General features: G+C 35.9%; 2 long non-coding RNA genes across 2 annotated transcripts; both read right to left on the bottom strand.

Moving 5' to 3' along the window:
- Positions 1 to 8,081: 8,081 nt before the first annotated feature.
- LOC140178326 (uncharacterized) lies at positions 8,082 to 11,238 on the bottom strand. The gene is made up of 4 exons (XR_011871101.1): positions 10,906 to 11,238; positions 10,760 to 10,813; positions 10,526 to 10,682; positions 8,082 to 8,383 (listed from the first exon to the last, which is right to left on the bottom strand). It is a non-coding gene; the product is annotated as an uncharacterized lncRNA (long non-coding RNA).
- A 3,996-nt stretch (positions 11,239 to 15,234) lies between these two features.
- Positions 15,235 to 18,180, bottom strand: LOC140178325 (uncharacterized). Its single transcript, XR_011871100.1, has 4 exons — positions 18,020 to 18,180; positions 17,874 to 17,927; positions 17,640 to 17,796; positions 15,235 to 15,506 (listed from the first exon to the last, which is right to left on the bottom strand). It is a non-coding gene; the product is annotated as an uncharacterized lncRNA (long non-coding RNA).
- Between the last annotated feature and the right edge of the window lie 1,813 nt (positions 18,181 to 19,993).

Here is a 19,993-nt window from a genome sequence, read left to right as displayed (position 1 = left end):
CTTGTGAACCGGGCCATGAACCATTAAAGCTTGAGTCAAAGTTTGAGGCAAACTTTGACTCAAGCTTTTCATATCAGCTTGCCTCCCGTGCTGTCATCCACGTTTGAGCCAAAGTTTGAGGTCAAACTTTAAGCCAAACGTGGATCCTCCCTTGCATGCTTCTTGGCCAATGTTTGCCTAAAAGCTTGAGGTCAAACGTTGGCGCAAGCTTTTGCTCCCTCCAGGGTGTGTTTGTTGTGGCGCCAACGTTTGCCTAAAAGCTTGAGGTCAAACGTTGGTGCAAGCTTTTGCTCCCTCCAAGGTGTATTTGTTGTGGCGCCAACGTTTGCCTGAAAGCTTGAGGTCAAACGTTGGCGCAAGCTTTTGCTCCCTCCAGGGTGTATTTGTTGTGGCGCCAACGTTTTCCTGAAAGCTTGAGGTCAAACGTTGGCGCAAGCTTTTGCTCCCTCCAGGGTGTAGTCAAGCTCCTCCAAAAGTTTGAGCTAAAGTTTGAGGCAAGCTTTGGCTCAAGCTTTTTGTTCTCTCTTGCTCTTTGCCATTCCTTCTTTCTTCAACCTTTTTCAAAGCTTTTTTCACCTATCATCAATCAATCAAAGACATCAAAGCTATGCTCAAAATCATGAGATTGTTATTCTTTCATAATATATGATAGTTATAGCACAAAATCTCATGAAATTGCATTAATTTATCCATGGTTGATTGAATCAAAGGAAACATGGAATTCTACCCAATTGGCTTATTTATGGCTCAAGAAAGTGCATAAAATCAATTGAAAACAAAAGAAAAAGGCTAGTGAAATTAGGCTAAGATGACTTGTCATCACCCGTGCCGTCCTCACCGTCGAGGTTTTTACCGTCACCGTCGCAGGTCAGATCTGAGGCGAGAGAGAAGGCCGCGAAGGAGGAGGGAACTGCGCCATCCGTGAAGCCTGGCTCACCGTCGTCTGTGCTCGTCGCCGCTGAGGGTTTACCGCTGGTGAGGAGAAGACGTCGTCGCATAGGTTGCTGCCGTCGCATCTTCCAGTTGTCTCTGCCCGCCATGGATACACCGTCGCCGCCAGATCCGCCACTGTCAAAGCTCCACGCCGCCTCTGCCGCCCAAACCCTACTGTCAACGCTGATCTGCGGGTGCCGTCGCCATTGAGCTCCTCCACCGTTGTTTGGGTCACTGGGAATGTGGTGGTGATCACTGAAACCACCATCAGAGTTACCGTTATTTCAGCTCAGCCGTTTGTCCTTGTTTTGGTAAGCGATGTGTTCCGAAACATTTAAATTAGTATTTTTGTTTTAAGTTATTTGAGGATCTGAGGTCTTGGTGTCATAGGATCGAGTTACAAGTCTTAATTTTTGAGTTCTATGGCTGTTTCATACAGCATCAAGGTGCTACGTCGTCACTGGAGCTGCTGTTGCTCTGTTTTCTCGATTATTCGTAAGCCCAGTAAGTCATTCCTTGTTCTAAACTCTTTTAGTTGCTGTTCTATTATAGATTATTGAGTTTTACGCAACATTAATGTTTTAGGTTTGAGCTAAGGCTGTGTTTAGAGGCTGTGGCTGCTGCGGGGACGGTAGGTATTGATGTTGTTGCTGTGGGATAAGAATAGAAATGCAGTTTGTCGCGTAGTTGAATCGCGAACGAGGTAGGGTTTTTCTTATAATCTATTTTATATTACAGAGTTGTTATAAATAGATATTGATGCAAAAAAGATATGTTTCTGTGATTATATTTGTCTTGTGGATGTGATGGTTTGTTAAACTGAATTATTGGTTGCTTGATTGTGTGAGTGGTGTATGGTTGTTGATAAGAAATTGGTTTGAAATGTTATTTACTTAATTATTATGAAAAGTGGATTTTCTTGGTTTTGAACTTTATTTGGTAATGTAAATGTGTCGATTTTTTGGAAATGATTTGAGATATGAAAATAAATTGATTCTCAAAGCAGTTTGATTTTTGAGTTAGTCTGATTTTATAAATGATTTAATATTTGAGCTAGTTTGATTTTAAAAATAGTTTTATTGTTGGAATTGGTTCAATTTGAAAATTTTTTGATATTTGAAGTAGTTCAATTTTGGAAAATGATTGAGATTTGGGAATGGTTGAGAAAAGGTTTGAGAAATGTTTGGATGGGACCCGAAAAGTGTGGCAGTGTCCGAGTTTTAGAGGAGATACTGCCAAAATTTTATAAAATTAGAAGTTTCGCTTAAAGTATTATCTGAAAATATTTGGTTTTAAACATTACATGTTTTAAGATTGATTTATTTATCAAAGAAAGAATTGTGTTTTGAATTGGGATTATTGATGAACAGAATGGGAAGAAGGATGATGAGGATTGACTTTGAAATATGATTTTCGAATGAATATGAAAATGAGATATGGATTGACGAATGATGATGATATTGAGAATGACTTAGATGTCGATGAATGTTGAATGAATTATCCATATGGCTTATAAATTTGAATTATCTAAGACACGAGTTCCCTGGGTAAAGTACTGTGGCTTGCCACCATGTGTACCAGGTTGAAACTCGATACTCTGTTGACCTTACGATGTAAGGGTGACCAGACACTTATAAATTCCCGGGAATGGTACTGATAAACCACTATTTTATGGTTTATCTTGTGCTAATTTGAGTGGTTTTTATCAACTCTTTACTCACTTATTCTTATGATTTGCATGATTTTACAATTCCTTCCCAATTTTATTCTATGGTTGAAAACCTGGTTCCTAGACATCTAAATTATATATTTTTAAGGGCAAAAAACCATATTAAGCCACATGCAGAAAAGTTTAACCAAAATACGCCAAACAGACATTTGTTTCAGCAATAAGCCAAGAGGCATTTTTATATAAATCGAACCACCAAGGTTCGAACTCTATTAGCTAGTAATTCGAACCATCTTGGTTCGAACTACTACTGGAAAAATTTGAATAATTCGAACCGGTTAGGTTCGAACCAGGAGAGCATGTAATTCGAACCGGTTGAGTTCGAATTATGTGGAGAGTAGGTTAGTGTAATAATTCGAACCAGGTTGGTTCGAATTATGGGGAGAGAGGTTGATTCATGTAATTCGAACCAGGCTGGTTCGAATTACATGTATCATGGTTCGAACCAGGTTAGTTCGAATTAGTAGGACTCAGAGCTCTATATAAACGCTGTAAACGTGATTTGCTCTCATTAGAGGGTGTAAGATGGCTAGTGAGGAGGAGAGTTTTGCTGTTTTGGTACACCACAGAGGATCCATCAAGAGAAAAACTCGGTCCGGAGTGAAGTTCACGGATAAGAATCCTCTCTATATTGTGGTGAATCGAACGACAAGCTATGATGACCTGGTTAGATCTGTGCTGATGAAACTTGGCCTGGAAGGTGCGAAGCGGATTAAGAAGTTTTTCTATCGCATTCCAGTCACGATCCTGCACGATACGGTGAAGTATGATTGTCTCACGATTGGTAGTGATGAGGACCTCCAAGTCATGTTTCTTTGTCGGAGGCAGTTTCCGGAGGTCCGCACACCAGAGTTGCTGGCAAAGCTGGTTGATGTGGTATCCAGCTCAGGGGGTTCGAACCGAAATACCACCAATGTAGCCACGGCAGCTGGCTCCAGTTCCATGGCTGCTGTGGCTTCTTCCTCCATCCCAGTTTACGAGCCAGCGGCCCAACTTATCGCCTCCCCGTCATTTGCTGTTGATTTGAATGACGGCGTCCGCGACGAGGTAGGATCCTTTGATGTTCTGCCAAACCCTTTACACGGCGTTCCACCGGTTGGTGTCGGAGACGGAGAATTGGGTGATCCTGATGAGGACGACGTTGAGCCCAAAACGATTGAGGATGATAGCGGGGACGAGGTTGTAGCGGCTGGGCCTGCATTGGCTGGCGGTGGTTCTAGCTCTGGCACACAGCAGTATCCACCATATTTTTCTTCGCTGGACCTGGACGCCATGACGAATGAGGGTGCGTTAGGGCACGCTGCTCGGGCTGCGCATGAAAAGAACCGCATACTGAGATATATAACTACACAGGTTTTACAGTAAACTGGTTCACATAAACCGGTTTACATTAACCATTTTGCTAAATTAAACAGCATAACATTACATGAAAGATAACTAACTGGAAAACAAACCCTAAACCACACAACTAAACCGCTAGCATATACCACAATTAACGAGAGCCATTAACAAGAAACAAATTCAATAAACCGGCTTACTTAAACCACCTAGCATTAAACAACTACCCTAAACCACATAAAAAAACCGCTTACAAAAACCGCTAACAAAAACCGCTAACATAAACCACCAACATAAACCACTACCAAAAACCACTGACTTAAACCACTAACTTAAACCACTACCCTAAACCACCACCTTAAACCACTAACATAAACCACTAACTTATACCGCTAGCTTAAACCACTATCATAAACCACCTACATAATCCCCTCACCTAAACCACCTACATAAACCACTAACCTAAAGTACCGTCTAACCAAGATACAAAACCACTAAGGCACAACTAACGCTTGAATCAAAAATATTTCCGTACTAACCTCGTCGTTGATGACCCCGGCTATATGAGCAACTCCATCCAACCGATATAACCGTGCCGGATCGTCCCCCATCAGCAGAGTAGTCCGTTCAGGTCTTCCTCGGAGAGAATCTGGGTCGTTTTCTCTGAGATTTTGTGGGGTAGGGGGGAGGGATAATGGTTCGAATGAGGGTGATTCGAACTCCTTATATAGTCGAATCACACCTAATTCGAACCAGCCTGGTTCGAATTATGAAGGAGTGCACTAGGAGTAATTCGAACCGGCCTGGTTCGAATTATGTATGAGAGAAGTTCGAACCATAGTGGTTCGAATTATGTATGGGAGGAGTTCGAACCTTAGTGGTTCGAATTATTCAAATACGTACAACACTAAATCGAACCATGTTGGTTCGAATTATGAAGGAGTGCAATTCGAACCAGCTTGGTTCGAATTATATTAAAATACACTTTGGCTCATTGCTGAAACGAAATTGGATTTGGCGCATTTTGGTTACAAGATTCTTGCTTTGGCTCAATATGGTTTTTTGCCCTATTTTTAATTTCCTTTATACCATTCGATAACGTGATCTGTGCGTTAAGTGTTTTCAGGCTTTAGGTACCCCCATTGATCGATTTGATCTCATGGGGATGCGCGTCGGGGGACAGTCTAAGGTTTTCGGACTTGTCGGGTTGGCTGGATAACCGAAAAATGAGCTCATTTGCTTGGGTTTGAACTTGTTTTGGTTTGCCTAATTGTTAAACTGTTCTTAACTGCTACCTGAACTATTTGCTGTAACTGTTACCTAAACCTGTGTTTTTTTTGTCTGTTTTGCCTGTATTTGTCCTGGTGTGCTACTTTTTAGAATGAGCTTTAGTGATGAATTGATGATTGTGTTGATTGATTTCGTGGTTGGTCTCTGATTAAGATTTTCTTATAAAAAAGAAAGGTTTTGAATTTCTGAAAGATTGAATATTGTTTTTTTGAAAAGGTTTGAAATGATTAACTATTGGTTTTTAAAAGATTCATAAGGCAGTGATTATCACTGAGCTTGAAAATAATTTTCTTATTACGTATCTTCTTATGACAACTCTAAAACTCCGTGGTGAGACCGTGTGGTTAGGTTCTCACCCCCTACAGCTTTACCTTTTCAGAAACTGGATGAAGAAGCATTGTGAAGAGTTATATTGCGTTTGGTTTATATGTTGTTGTATTAGTTAGATTATTTTCTTCCCTCGTCTTTGTTATTACAATTTTGTAAGAGGAATAGGAGTTGTATGTTTTATATGTATATTATATTATAAGATATTATATAAGAAGTCTTGTATATGAATCTATGTCTGCTTGTTTTTTTTCTTAAGATAAAGTATTTATTTTCGGATTTCAAAGAAATCAGCGATACGGTGTCGAGTCACAGGCTCCTATTTTAATATTAAATATATAAAGTAGTCATAATACTTCTTGCTATCAGAGTGGCGCAGTCAAAAGCGTGGCATTCTGGTAGTGAGGGTGTTACATTATGGTATCAGGCGGTCATTCCTGTAGAGCCTGAGGATTGGACCGACTATGCTTCAATTGCATACTCTGAGAGTCTGTCATGTAGTAGGTCTTGTTTGGATAACGAGAATTAGAGCTTTATGCACATGACGGTCTATTGATTAATGCCATTAGTCTTGCATTGCATAATTCCTGGTATTAAGTTTGGCCGGCTTAACCATGGTGAATTATGTATACGTAAGCATTAATGGGTTATCATAGACGATTTGCGAGTCACAAATAACGCGAGTTGCGGGTTTCGGGAACATTAGAAACTAAGTTCTAGAGATTATTTTCGTTTCAACGTATAATCTTTATTCGTGCTTGACGTTATCTTTTCCTTTATCAATTGTATTGGAATCTCTAGTTCTTAATTTCTTTCTTGGAATGTGTTTTGGATATTTTTCTACCATATCTTGTCATTCATATATATCTTTGCTTGATTATGTTCCTAATTGTTGCTTGAATCTTTAAGGAACATTCAACCTTGACACTGTTCATAAATTTGGTATTTGTTGATTTGATCTCGAATCAATTTTGGTGCAATGCATAATCCTTGATTCCTAAACCATTTGAAATCTTAAGAGTCGCAATTCGTAGTAAACTAATTATGCGATTTAGTTCTCCTGTTTCGTGTTCTACAACTATTGTGTGTCCTGCTCGGACTACAATCTTTGGTTTTGTGTTTCTTCGTAAAAATGATAAAAACTGACCTTGTTTTGATAAAATGTATCAATTCTAGTAGTTTTCTTCTACAAATCTTATCTTGGAATCTCTTTTGAAAATAGTTCTATTTTGGTCCTTTTTCTGTTTGATTCTGATTGAACCATTATCTACTTAATATACTAAAACTGGGTTTTTTCCCAACTAATAGAAGTAAGGTGTCGATTCCTCATGAATCCATTTTCCCGCCAAAATGAATGCACTATTTTCTCTTCTAAATTTATTTATAAAAATATCTTTATTATAATTATACTATAATTAGCATTTAAGTAATAATGCATAATTATACTAATTTAAGAAAATATCTTTATTATAGTTATATAAAATCAGTATTTAATATATTATTAAACTACTTATCAATTATCAATCGAAATAATAATAATAATAATAATAATAATAATAATAATAATAATAATAATAATAATAATAATAATAATAATAATAATAATAATAATATGATAATTATATGATAATGGTATCGGTTATTAATAACCAATTTATATTTCTCTAAATAAATTTATTTTAGAAAAATATCTTTATTATAATTATATTACAATATTACAATTAATATTTAATGAATAATGCATAATTATACTAATTTAAGAAAATATCTTTATTATCTATCTATTCTATTTATTCTATTATATCAATCGAATTTTTGCACTTAATGATGGAACTGATATGGCATGCTCTGTTTCCTTATTTATTTCATTTAATTCGTTAGAGCAAATCAATTATAATTAATTAATTACATCAATTAATTAATTTGATTAGACATTCAAATCTTACCATTTATTATAATTTATATGAATTGATTAATTATAATTAATTATATCAATTAATTAATTTAGTTAATTATATTAGTTATTTGATTTGATTGGAGTAAATATCCAATTATGTAATAAATAATAAATATGATAACAAAATATATGAATTAATTTAATTAGTTTATTTTTTCTCAATATCATCTATTTATACAAAATCAAATATTTTTTATTCATTCGCTCTCTTTTCTCTCTCTTCCTCCCTCCCTCTCTTCCTCTCTTTCTCTCTCTGGTGTTTAGGTACAATTTGTAACACCCTACCATACTTAGTATTATGCTTAAGTCATAAGACTGAGATAGTAAGGTATTACGACCTCTATGAATAGTAATATATATATATATATATATATATAATAATAATAAAGAAAAAATTATTTAACTAGAAGCCTTGAAAACGGTTTAAACAAAATCGCAAAATAAAAAGCGCAACGCTCAGGAAAGGATTACTTGCGTGCTAAGAAACCTAATAGGAACATGATAAAATAATAAATGAAAAGATAAAGAAAAGCCAAGGAACAGCATAACTAGCCCCTGACTCAGCCGGCGAAGCTACGACTGGCCCGAGGATACATATATACATATAAACGTACATAAGTGTACCCAAAATATACCAAAATACCAAAGTAAACTCCTATCTCTCCCTCAACCTCTAAGAGGAGCAGCATACATAAGTTACTTGGAGAGTAAGTTAAATACATATATACAAATAGAAAACCAAAATACACCCAAGGACTACTTCGCTTCCCAGGATCCAGACGCCTAGCGAGGAGCCTCTCGACCTGCATCTGAAAAACAACAATACAATATGGAATGAGAATCGGAGGTTCTCAGCATGGTAAAAGTGCCACGCGCATAAGAAATACGATCCTGAGAACGCCATAGGCAGTCCTAGAACTCCGTTATTCAATTATCCAATTTAATTACTAATTAGAAGCTATAAATAGGGGTAGGTATTCTAAATCTACCTAACTTACTCAATTTCAATCCTAATCTAATACCCAACCATTTCTCCATTTCCTCCATTTCCTCCATCAATCATAATGCAACAGAAACAAGCAACCAAACAAGTTCACGCACAAGTAATGAGCAGATAGTACAAATAGCAAGTATAACAGATAACAGGTGATATATATCAATTAGGCATACCCATGAAATGCATAGCAATCAAAACAAACAAATGCATATGATGCATGCCTGTCCTATGGCTGATGGGGCCCATCTGTCGGTTATCCAGCCAACCCGACAAGTCCGAAAACCTTAGACTGTCCCCCGTCGCGCATCCCCAAGAGTCTATGCATAGAGTTCACATTCAATCATCATATAAATCACTCAATGGGGGTTATCCATACCCGAAAATTTATACGTGCCCGGTCACCCTTACGACGTAGGGTTAACAGAGTATCGAGAATCAACCTGGAACACGTGGTGGCGAGCCACGGTTTTTACCCAGGGAAACTCGTATCTCAGATATCATCATTCATAAGCCATTTCATATTCATAATCATTATTTAATCATTCATCAAGCCATGGCATATTAACTCATTTTATTAACAACCTCCCTTTCACATTTTTCATCGTCATTCCCTTATAATTCATCTTGATTACCCTTTCCGGGTCCTGACCAAACTTTTTATCAAACTCTTCTCATCCTTCTTAATATCGAATAATCTTAAAATCAACCCAACTCTAACATTAAATCAATCACATCACACGAGGACTGAACTTTAACTTCTCGAACTCATGACTATCACTAAGACATCCTCGACACTCTATTTTCTTTTCTGTTTCTAATATAGCAAATGAACTCGGAATTGCACAAACTTTATGTCCAGGCGTTCATATTGAAATAAGCTTTCTAACAAATAAAATATCATAATTTTCTGATTTTTCTAGCCTCAGGAATAAAGGAAAAACCGTGACTGCTCTGCAGTGCATAAAACCAGAAAAACAGCAGCAGCATGTGATATTCAAAATTCAATATAAAATCCAAGTTAAATCCAATGACTTTGAAAATTAATGTAGTTAAACTTTACTCATCCAGGTTTCTTTCTCAATTGGTTCTGAGTTAATACCATTTTTAATGAAAAAGTTACAGCACCTGGAATTTAAGTAAAAATGAGACAAAATCTGTTTTAAAAACCAACAAGCTTAGTACCTTTCAATTGGAATAACTTTTATTACAAAACTCCAATTAAGCTAAATTTTGATTTGACAACCCCTAGCTCATCCAGAAACAAGTGTGTCTTGGTTGCAACCCAATTTCTATTTAATTCTAAGAGTTACAAGCATTGGAAGTTGATGCATAGCTTGCTGAAATCTGTTTCTTTTCAGTTTTGACCACCAATATTCAAAAATTCACAGCTCCCAATCCTCAACTCTTAAAATTCTGAAATAAAGCAAATTTTAGAGAAATAAAGCAAGTTAATCAAATTTTATGATAAAATTGGTTTCGCTCCAAAACTCAACTCATAGAAGTCGCAGCAAGACAAACAAGTTGCTGCCCTGTTTGATCTTTTCTACTGCTGGACAGATTAACTTTAAAAATTTGCCATAAATTGTATATTTAACAAAAAGGTCTTAAATTTTCCAGTTTAGTTCCTTATATTCCCAAGTTTAGCCCAAACTTGGTCTGATGCAATTCCGATCATTACATAATTAGTTACAGCATATACAATACCACCACAACACAACTCTACATCCTTATTAACAAACACCAATTCTAATCCATCGTAAATAAATATAAGAGCACACCATTAATAACTTTCACACCTCATAATTCTAATATATAAATTCACTAACAAATCTATTCTAACAACATTACAAGGCTAATCATTAAATACAACAAACAATCCAACTTATTCTATGGTTCCTCTAACCTAAGTTTTCACAACACCGTAAATATTAAACGTGCGAAACTTAAACCATACCTTGGCCGATCACTTAATTCACCCAAGGCAGCTTCTCAACATAAAATCACAGCCTCTCCAAGCTCAATCAAACAGCCCCAAAGCAAGCCTTGTCACCAACAAAGCTCCAAGTAATCCAAATTCAAGTTCAATGCATAAACACCCTCTTAAACTACACCTAATACACATATATATGTTCCAATTCAGTTTTCTATTACCAAAAACAAGATTGAGCTAGGGTTAGGGTGTTCTTACCATACCCATATGCTCAATAGCTTGAGCCCACAAATTCCGGAAGCTAACTTGAACCTAGAACATAGAAATTGGACAAGATTCACCATAGGTTTCCAAGTTTACCAAAGAAAGAGGGATAGGGATTCTGAACCTAATAGGAGGCTTACCAATGAAATTTTTCAGATAAAAAGGTAGAGCACGACGCGCTGAGCGCGTGGCCGCGAACGGTGCGGCGATCGGAGCCCGGACGGAGGAGTTATGGTGGATCAAAGGGTTAGGGTTTGAGAGCTTCTCTCCCTTTCCTCCAATTCTGTTTTGGCGTTGCAGCAACTAATGAGGAAGAAGAAGGCTGCTGTTTCCTTTATATTATGGGTCCGGTTGGACCCACAGGCTCGGTTTGGGCCCCGGTTCAACCGGTTCGGCCCCTCCGGTCCGATTTTGAGCCAAATTTTCGAAATTGATATTAAAATTCTCGTTTTGACGAGCTCTATCCTATTTTAATATTAGTTTTGCATTTTTAGCTTTCCTAATTAAAATGCAATTTATTAACCAATTAATTACCGATTTTAGCGGGGTTTACATCCTACCCACCTAATTAGGAATTTTGCCCTCAAAATTCAGATTCAGTTATCTGAAAAGAGGTGTGGGTAGTCTTTCGGCATATTCGGAGTTTCTTGAGTACGTTACCCACTTCTAGCTTCACTTTTTACATCTTCTAGTACATAACTTCTGCTCTGCTTGGCTGCTTGGCCATGGTATATTATTATATATCCTAACCGAGGTTACTCGAAGCGTGAGATCCTTCCTCAGTTGCATTAATTCAAGTTCTAATACGTGATTGATATTAGAAGTGTACTCCTGAAGTTGAGATGTGTTACATGGTACCATTTTGGAAGATATAGGATATGGTTATCTGATATGCCACTGGTCTAATTCTCTTCAGAATCTAACAAGTCCATCCTTGCCATTACCCTAGATCCCAAAACACTTTGGTTTTAATACCTTCATCTTGACTCACTCACTGATCTCAACTTGTTAAAGTAACCTTCTCAAGTTTAGGACTTCCTTGGTTCATGTAATCCTTTTGTCGGCTTTTTATAGTAAGATTGTTAACTCGAATTTGCGTAACTCTTCTCTGCTGTCTCGACTATTAAATTCGGGAACTAAGATATTCGATGCTCTAGTTTTTATCCATGCGGTAGTATTTAGCGCTCTGTGAAGCTCCATCTTCTCCTCTAGTCCTCAACAATCTAATACGAAACCGATAATTACTCTTCCTTACTTCCGATGTAAAACCTTCAATGGTTGCAGCATTCCGAATAGTTTCTAATGGTCCTCCTTTACTTCTTCATGCTTTAAAACGCCATTAAATGCATTGCCACTTTATTCTTTATTTCTAATAACCCAAAAACATCTTCTTTGATTCATGGTACGTCGTGGCAGCTTCATGGTAACTTCGAAAATCCTTTCTCATGAGTTTCAGACAATAATTCCTCGTCTTAACTTCTGATTTAAACACTTAACTCCTTCTCGGTATCTTCTTGATTCAACAGGTTTTAGTACTTCTAGTAGCTCCTTATCACTACTATTGCGCTCCCTAAGCCCTTAATCCTACGATCTCTATTTCGGCGTTTGCGTTAGGCATATAAATCTCTTTTTAATTCTCTTTTGTTTACCGAGCCTTGATATCTTTAGCAGTTCCTTATTGTCTCGCTATGCGTCCCGCATCTCGTCGATACCATGTTGTAAACTGGTAATGGACTTAGTCCGATATTTTCACTCTACACTCTCATTCTCCAACTTAGAACTTCAACTCATCTAACATTTCCTCATTTGAAATTAACGTCCAAGAATCCCTTATAAACTTCTTGCTTAGGGCGTCTACTACAACCTCATGATGTCGCATCAGCACGCTTCTCAACTCCCCCAATAATGCATGGTAGTAATTTCTTAAATGGTCCTTTAGGCTTAAGTGATACAAGCATTGGCATAAAGATCAATCTTCTTTCCATGGCTTGAAGACTTCTAGCATATCCTGGTATTTCATTCACATGGTGCACCTCGTTGCATCTATTTAGTCACGAGCGATACGATCGGTGAGGATTAGGGTTTTAAATTCCCTCATAATGTCGCTGGTTTACTTTCATGTTCCAAAGTCTTACTTTAAAGGATTGACACTCCAATAATTGCATCTAAGGGTTATGCGTGACGCAAAATTCTAGTACGAGTTTATTTTTCAAAGAAAAGTCATGTTCAAAGGAATGAACGAATAGCATGAACGGTGTTCGTAATGAGTCAGAAAGGAAATCTTGTACACAGTTGATCAGGATTATACCGAAATAATGGAATACACAAGGAGAAGAACCTAGGTGCATCTCAAGAAAAGAGTTCAAATTAGAGACCTTTTGTAGGAAGAACAGAGCGTACAGAGTCAAAGAAGTCTCAGCTGATTCTGAAGAACATGGTTTGCGAATAGGGGCAACTCTAGTCATAGCGAGCATACAAGATTCAAGGATTACGCGCTTATACCAAGACAAGCTTAGACTCATCCTGGAAAAAAAACAATATTCATGCGCACAAGGAGTAAAGTTAGAAAGGTAGTCAAGCTATTTAGGAAGAGCTCCGGATCGAATGTCAATGCAGGTTTCAAAAGAAGAATTAGATCGGGTCGCGAAGGTTCGTTAGCACACTCTCTCTGCATAAGGTTTCCTACCATTCTCTTCCTTCTTCTCCAGCATAACCGATGCTTCCCACAAAGAAATAGTTGGTTAGGTGATTCCCTCTTCTAGTACTCCCTTCCACTCAATCCTAAATTCTACCGATTATAATGATGTCTTCGCTTGTGGTGCGATTGAAGTTAATCCGGTTTCCGGTACTAAGCCTATCGCAAACTCGCTTTCTCTCTGGAATGGAAGTTTTGACACACCTTCAAGAATTGTCTTAGAAACTCTCTCGTATAGAGATTTGATTTCATCTCCACTTACCTCTTAACAATTAACATCTAAAGGCTGTGTTCGCTCTATTCCTCTTCCTCAAAGTTTCACCGTCACTGAATTCCAAATAATAACTCCGTGTAACCCTCAACACTCCTGATTTCTTAGATATGGTCCAACCTGCTTCCACTACATTACTTAATCCTTAACCTTCAAAAGTCTAACCACCCCTCTAAGGTAGCTAAGTGTCACTCCGTCTCAATAACCAATAGTTTTTGACTAATCATCGACTGGGACCTCATGATTACTGAAACTTGTCATACATCACGAATGAGTATTACATATTAACGGTATGCAAGGAAATTAGAAATTCAACTGATGGTTTAAAATTACCTCGGCTATGAGAATTAAATTCAGTTGCATCCCGATTTTCTTTGTATGGACAATTCCAAGACATATGCCCTGGTCTCCCGCACTTGTAACATACGCCTAATCCGGCCCTGCACGGTCTGTTTGGATGGTACTTCTTGCACCTTGGGCACCTTAAATTATCCAGTTGAGTACTAGTTTTCCCTTCAGCATTCAGATCTAGACGGTTATCGTTCCTTCGGTCATTGCTTCAGCGCTGAGAATGTGAAGCGACAAAGCGATTCTTTTTGAAAGTTTGGCTCCTCGGTGTAATCTTTCCCTTTTTCTTTGTGAAGGGTTCTCGGTGATCACTTCTTGCTACCTCAGCCCTCCTTGAGCTTTCTCCCATTGCCTGACCCACGTTAACCTGCTCTAGATAACTCAGTGGTACCCCTGTATTCGGAGCATTATGTCCACCTTCATATTCATTATCATCATTGTTGCCAGTTCCAGCTTGTGGTTCCATCCTATCCATTACTCGGATGGTCACGGCAGCAACAGTACCAATGGCAGCAGCAACATTCGTCATTGCGGTCATGATATCGGTCAAACTATCTATTGGTATGGTTACCTCATTATCTCTCCATCCTTGACCTCGATTACGCTCACGACCGCGCCCACGAGACGCCATTTGGTTCCTGTTCACACCAAACAAGTGATATCAAGGTGATCAGTCTCAATATCTCTAGTTTAGTATTTCAAAGTCCCAAATGCATGCTCATGAGCATTCATGCCTCATATATCAGTTAGATACCCTAAATAGCATGTTTAGACACCCAGAGTATGCCCAGAGGCATAATCAGTCCGTCCCTCAGGCTCTATAGGAACGAACTGCTCTGATACCATAATGTAACACCCTACCATACTTAGTATTATGCTTAAGTCATAAGACTGAGATAGTAAGGTATTACGACCTCTATGAATAGTAATATATATATATATATATATATATATATATATATATATATATATATATATATATATATATATAATAATAATAATAAAGAAAAAGTTATTTAACTAGAAGCCTTGAAAAACGGTTTAAACAAAATCGCAAAATAAAAAGCGCAACGCTCAGGAAAGGATTACTTGCGTCCTAAGAAACCTAATAGGAACATGATAAAATAATAAATGAAAAGATAAAGAAAAGCCAAGGAACAGCATAACTAGCCCCTGACTCAGCCGGCGAAGCTACGACTGGCCCGAGGATACATATATACATATAAACATACATAAGTGTCCCCAAAATATACCAAAATACCAAAGTAAACTCCTATCTCTCCCTCAACCTCTAAGAGGAGCAGCATACATAAGTTACTTGGAGAGTAAGCTAAATACATATATACAAATAGAAAACCAAAATACACCCAAGGACTACTTCGCTTCCCAGGATCCAGACGCCTAGTGAGGAGCCTCTCGACCTGCATCTGAAAAACAACAATACAATATGGAATGAGAACCGGAAGTTCTCAGCATGGTAAAAGTGCCACGCGCATAAGAAATACGGTCCTGAGAACGCCATAGGCAGTCCTAGAACTCCGTTATTCAATTATCCAACTTAATTACTAATTAGAAGCTATAAATAGGGGTAGGTATTCTAAATCTACCTAACTTACTCAATTTCAATCCTAATCTAATACCCAACCATTTCTCCATTTCCTCCATTTCCTCCATCAATCATAATGCAACAGAAACAAGCAACCAAACAAGTTCACGCACAAGTAATGAGCAGATAGTACAAATAGCAAGTATAACAGATAACAGGTGATATATATCAATTAGGCATACCCATGAAATGCATAGCAATCAAAACAAACAAATGCATATGATGCATGCCTGTCCTATGGCTGATGGGGCCCATCTGTCGGTTATCCAGCCAACCCGACAAGTCCGAAAACCTTAGACTGTCCCCCGTCGCGCATCCCCAAGAGTCTATGCATAGAGTTCACATTCAATCATCATATAAATCACTCAATGGGGGTTATCCATACCCGGGAATTTATACGTGCCCGGTCACCCTTACGACGTAGGGTTAACAGAGTATCGAGAATCAACCTGGAACACGTGGTGGCGAGCCACGGTTTTTACCCAGGGAAACTCGTATCTCAGATATCATCATTCATAAGCCATTTCATATTCATAATCATTATTTAATCATTCATCAAGCCATGGCATATTAACTCCTTTTATTAACAACCTCCCTTTCACATTTTTCATCGTCATTCCCTTATAATTCATCTTGATTACCCTTTCCGGGTCCTGACCAAACTTTTTATCAAACTCTTCTCATCCTTCTTAATATTGAATAATCTTAAAATCAACCCAACTCTAACATTAAATCAATCACATCACACGAGGATTGAACTTTAACTTCTCGAACTCATGACTATCACTAAGACATCCTCGACACTCTATTTTCTTTTCTGTTTCTAATATAGCAAATGAACTCAGAATTGTACAAACTTTATGTCCATGCGTTCATATTGAAATAAGCTTTCTAACAAATAAAATATCATAATTTTCTGATTTTTCTAGCCTCAGGAATAAAGGAAAAACCGTGACTGCTCTGCAGTGCATAAAACCAGAAAAACAGCAGTAGCATGTGATATTCAAAATTCAATATAAAATCCAAGTTATATCCAATGACTTTGAAAATTAATAAAGTTAAACTTTACTCATCCAGGTTTCTTTCTCAATTGGTTCTGAGTTAATACCATTTTTAATGAAAAAGTTACAGTACCTTAAATTTAAGTAAAAATGAGACAAAATCTGTTTTAAAAACCAACAAGCTTAGTACCTTTCAATTGGAATAACTTTTATTACAAAACTCCAATTAAGCTAAATTTTGATTTGAGAACCCCTAGCTCATCCAGAAACAAGTTTGTCTTGGTTGCAACCCAATTTCTATTTAATTCTAAGAGTTACAAGCATTGGAAGTTGATGCATAGCTTGCTGAAATCTGTTTCTTTTCAGTTTTGACCACCAATATTCAAAAATTCACAGCTCCCAATCCTCAACTCTTAAAATTCTGAAATTTTAGAGAAATAAAGCAAGTTAATCAAATTTTATGACAAAATTGGTTTCGCTCCAAAACTCAACTCATAGAAGTCGCAGCAAGACAAACAATTTGCTGCCCTGTTTGATCTTTTCTGCTGCTGGACAGATTAACTTTAAAAATTTGCCATAAATTGTATATTTAACAAAAAGGTCTCAAATTTTCCAGTTTAGTTCCTTATATTCCCAAGTTTAGCCCAAACTTGGTCTCATACAATTCCGATCATTACATAATTAGTTACAGCATATACAATACCACCACAACACAACTCTACATCCTTATTAACAAACACCAATTCTAATCCATCATAAATAAATATAAGAGCACACCATTAATAACTTTCACACCTCATAATTCTAATATATAAATTCACTAACAAATCTATTCTAACAACATTACAAGGCTAATCATTAAATACAACAAACAATCCAACTTATTCTATGGTTCCTCTAACCTAAGTTTTCACAACACCGTAAATATTAAACGTGCGAAACTTAAACCATACCTTGGCCGATCACTTAATTCACCCAAGGCAGCTTCTCAACATAAAATTACAGCCCCTCCAAGCTCAATCAAACAGCCCCAAAGCAAGCCTTGTCACCAACAAAGCTCCAAGTAATCCAAATTCAAGTTCAATGCATAAACACCCTCTTAAACTACACCTAATACACATATATATGTTCCAATTCAGTTTTCTATTACCAAAAATAAGATTGAGCTAGGGTTAGGGTGTTCTTACCATACCCATATGCTCAATAGCTTGAGCCCAAAAGTTCCGGAAGCTAACTTGAACCTAGAACATAGAAATTGGACAAGATTCACCATAGGTTTCCAAGTTTACCAAAGAAAGAGGGATAGGGATTCTGAACTTAATAGGAGGCTTACCAATGAAATTGTTCAGATAAAAAGGTAGAGCTCGACGCGCTGAGCGCGTGGCCGCGAACGGTGCGGCGATCGGAGCCCGGACGGAGGAGTTATGGTGGATCTAAGGGTTAGGGTTTGAGAGCTTCTCTCCCTTTCCTCCAATTCTGTTTTGGCGTTGCAGCAACTAATGAGGAAGAAGAAGGCTGTTGTTTCCTTTATATTATGGGTCCGGTTGGACCCACAGGCTCGGTTTGGGCCCCGGTTCAACCGGTTCGGCCCCTCCGGTCCGATTTTGAGCCAAATTTTCGAAATTGATATTAAAATTCTCGTTTTGACGAGCTCTATCCTATTTTAATATTAGTTTTGCATTTTTAGCTTTCCTAATTAAAATACAATTTATTAACTAATTAATTACCGATTTTAGCGGGGTTTACACAATTTTTATAATTTATTTAATTTTTGTTTTTTATCTTTATTTATACATTTTATTTTTTTATTTTTTTAAAATTTTTGTTTATTTTAATTGCTTATTATTAGGCGCATACTTTTATTTCTTTTAGCTTTTGATTAACAAAAAAGATGTGTCATCTCTATGTTATTTTTAAATAATCTTACTATAATTTTGTTTATATTGTCTTTTTTTGTTGTGATTCACAATTGTTTGTGTATGTGGTATATATATATATATATATATATATATATATATATATATATATATAGTCTTTTTTTTGTGATTCACAATTAATATTATATATTGTTCGTGTATGTGGTTTATATGTTAATGCTTTTATTGATTCTCTTTATTATTATTTTTTGTGTGTGTCTCTTTGTGCTCTTTATTTTAGTTATATTTATTGATTTCTCTGTATTGATACTCTTATTATTTGAAATATCGTGACAATTAGAGTGTATGTTGTGATCCATGTGATATTTGTTAATTTGGTGTATTTTTTTTAGATGGTTTATGTTATAATGTGTTTAAGGAGTTGATTTAAAATTATAATATTATATATAAATTTATAATATGATTTATAATATGCTAAAATATTAGGATATTATCATATAGATATTTGTTTATTTGTCCATTAGATTCAAATATATAGGATCTTGAAAATTATGTAATTATATAATTAGTTATTTTTTCATATAATTATTGTATTGATCATTTACATTAGTAAGACTATTTTCATTATTAATATTTATAAATATGCTATTATTTGTATAATTGATTGAATCATCTTATTTGTTTAAATTTAATTCTATTGAATTAATTATTCAAGGTGTCATCGCTATTTTTATTTTTAAAAATTTTTTTAAAATATTATTTAACAATTTTAATAACATAATAACAATTAAAAAAGACAGAACAAAAATTTTTTTAATGTAAAAATAGGGCAAAAAGAATAAATTTATTTAATAATTTTTTAGGATATATATGTTTTTTTATAGATAATTATTGTAAGACATGATAAATTATTAAATTCTAAAAATAATTATTAAGGATAAATGATTATTATAATTAAAAAATAATGTCAATTTAAATTATATACAAATAAACCATACCAAACATAACAACTTAAAAGGGTTACTTTTGAAAGAATATAGTTTATGATATTTAATTTTTTACTATTTATTAAAAAAAAAGCATAATTACTTAACGATATTTATTTTTTAAATTCACTATGTATGCAATTTTATTCTTTTTTTGACAAAATTTTACTCATAATGGTAATTCTTCTAATGGTGTAAATGCAGAAAATTATATTTTTATTTTTTGATATAATCGATATTTTATTAATAATGGATAGTAATTAACCCCTCATATTTTTAATCAAAGTATTTTGACGATAGTTTCTATTTATAGATATTAATGGATGATTGTTTCTTTAAAAATAAAATACATTATGATTTTAGGTCATTTCATAATTAACAATAATACTTGATTATTTATTTAAAAATAAATTGCATTACGATTTTAGGTTATTTCACAATAAT

Source organism: Arachis hypogaea, chromosome 14, assembly GCF_003086295.3.
Source record: "Arachis hypogaea cultivar Tifrunner chromosome 14, arahy.Tifrunner.gnm2.J5K5, whole genome shotgun sequence".
In the NCBI taxonomy this organism is placed as follows: domain Eukaryota; kingdom Viridiplantae; phylum Streptophyta; class Magnoliopsida; order Fabales; family Fabaceae; genus Arachis; species Arachis hypogaea.
This window is presented reverse-complemented; position numbering and strand designations above follow the sequence as displayed.